The sequence below is a fragment of the Oncorhynchus nerka genome, linkage group LG23, assembly GCF_034236695.1.
Source record: "Oncorhynchus nerka isolate Pitt River linkage group LG23, Oner_Uvic_2.0, whole genome shotgun sequence".
NCBI lineage: Eukaryota > Metazoa > Chordata > Actinopteri > Salmoniformes > Salmonidae > Oncorhynchus > Oncorhynchus nerka.
Window position 1 is genome coordinate 49,526,405 of NC_088418.1, and position 2,500 is coordinate 49,528,904.

General features: G+C 47.3%; 1 protein-coding gene across 1 annotated transcript in view; it reads left to right on the forward strand.

Moving 5' to 3' along the window:
- Positions 1-2,500, forward strand: part of LOC115127389 (transcription factor SOX-5-like) — a 130,545-nt gene that overhangs the window by 88,808 nt on the left and 39,237 nt on the right.

A 2,500-nucleotide genomic window follows, 5' to 3' on the forward strand; every position in this document is an offset into this window, starting at 1 on the left:
GGAGGAGGGGTCAATGTCAGTGATGGCATAATCGACTACACTTGTCCCAAGAGCTGAGCAGTAAGTAAACTGACCTAAAGAGTCCCCTCTGATTCTACCATTAAGCATGTACAGGCCTAAGGCTCGACAGAGATGTACTAACTCTTTTCCATTTTTGTTCAGTATTTGGTTACCACTGTTTCTATTATTTATAATAGGGCTACTGTACAAGGAGGGGTGTCCAAATATGTGGTGGTTACCTCCCGCATCAGTGTGGTCAGGCTCAGAACCTGTTCTTGCATTGAAATCTCCACAAAGAAGCACTTTACCCTGCGCCTGAAATGTAATGATTTCTGTCTGGAGATTGTCAAAAAACTGATCATCATAATATGATGAATCTGAAGGAGGAGCATAAGCTGCACATATGTATACATCATTGTCACAATAGATTGTACCTTTGTTAAGTTTTAGCCAAATGTGAGTGGTACCTTTTTTCATTTCATTCAGTGCTAAGTCCTGCTTATGCCAAATGATGATTCCACCTGAGTCTCGGCCCCGTTTAACATTTTTATGTTTGATTGATGGTAGTAAACTTTCTCTATAGCCTCTCTCTCTCTCTCAGTGAGAACTATCAGTGCCACCCAGTAGTCTAGGGAGATGCATCTCTCTCTCCCTCTCTCTCTTTCTCTCTCTCTCTCTCTCTCTCTCTCTCTCTCTCTCTCTCTCTCTCTCTCTCAGTGAAAACTCTCAGTCCCACCCAGTAGTCTAGGGAGATGCATATATATCTCTCTCTCTCTCTCTCTCAGTCCCACCCAGTAGTCTAGAGAGATGCATCTCTCTCTCTCTCTCTCTCTCTCTCTCTCTCTCTCTCTCAGTGAGAACTCTCAGTGCCAGGGAGATGCGTCTAGGGAGATGCATCTCTCTCTCCAGTCCCACCCAGTAGTCTAGGGAGATGCATTTCTCTCTCTCTCTCTCTCCCTCTCTCTCAGTCCCACCCAGTAGTCTAGGGAGATGCTTCTCTCTCTCTCTCTCTCTCTCTCTCTCTCTCTCTCTCTCTCTCTCTCTCTCAGTCCCACCCAGTAGTCTAGGGAGATGCTTCTCTCTCTCTCTCTCTCTCTCTCTCTCTCTCTCTCTCTCTCTCTCTCTCTCTCTCTCTCTCTCAGTGTGAACTCTCAGTGCCACCCAGTAGTCTAGGGAGATGCATCTCTCTCTCTCTCTCTCAGTCCCACCCAGTAGTCTAGGGAGATGCATCTCTCTCTCTCTCTCTCTCTCTCTCTCTCTCTCTCTCTCTCAGTGAGAACTCTGTCCCACCCAGTAGTCTAGGGAGATGTATCTCTCTGGCCAAGAGCAACATGTTTGCTTTCTTTATTTCTCTCTTTTGTTACAGCCGTGTCCCCATGAGGAGCATGAATATCTGCCTCTCTGTTGTTTGTTTAAGGAGCAGGAGGCAAACATTCGAGGGCCCAAATGGCACCCTATTCCCTGCATAGTGCACTACTTTTGACCAGCTCCGCATCAGTAGTGCACAATGTAGGGGATAAGGTGCCATTTGGGATGCCCCCTATCTCCCAGAAAACACATCCACTGAAATAAGGATCCCTCTAAAAAATGCTACTTGAACCCTGGAATTTTTAATGTCCCAGAGTTGCATGGGAAAAATGTTTTGGAGAGGCTGAAGTCTGAAATACTGCTTATTGAGACCGGATCCTGCCTGGGTGGGGTCCTGGGTCCGGACTGATTGTTACAAAGCCGGGCACACACACACACACACACACACACACACACACACACACACACACACACACACACACACACACACACACACACACACATACACTAGTGCCATGGCCAGATCGGAGAGACGCAGTGTATTGTCCTGATATAGCATTGTGAAGAAGTCACTCTGGGACCCAGTCAGATATGCAGGGTCATACCCTGAGAACAGTGTGATGTATTAGCATCACTGTTTATATCTGACTGTCTATGCCTAGTGGCAGTAATATTCCACCGCCATGGCATTCATTTTAATAGATACACCCTTTAATGAAATAAATACATCAATTTATCATAACACGAGTATCTTCCACTCTCTGATGTTCTGTTTTACACAAATAACACACTATCATACACCTGTCTGGGAGGAATAAGAACACCGGTGCTGGCTGAACCCTGTCATCTTTTGGTCCTCATGTTCTCCCTCTATCCCTCCTATCTTCTCCCTCTATCCCTCCTCTCCCTGTCTTCTCCCTCTATCCCTCCTCTCCCTGTCTTCTCCCTCTATCCCTCCTCTCCCTGTCTTCTCCCTCTATCCCTCCTCTCCCTGTCTTCTCCCTCCATCCCTCCTCTCCCTGTCTTCTCCCTCTATCCCTCCTCTCCCTGTCTTCTCCCTCTATCCCTCCTCCCTCCTATCTTCTCCCTCTATCCCTCCTCTCCCTGTCTTCTCCCTCTATCCCTTCTCTCCCTGTCTTCTCCCTCTATCCCTCCTCTCCCTTTCTTCTCCCTCTATCCCTCCTCTCCCTGT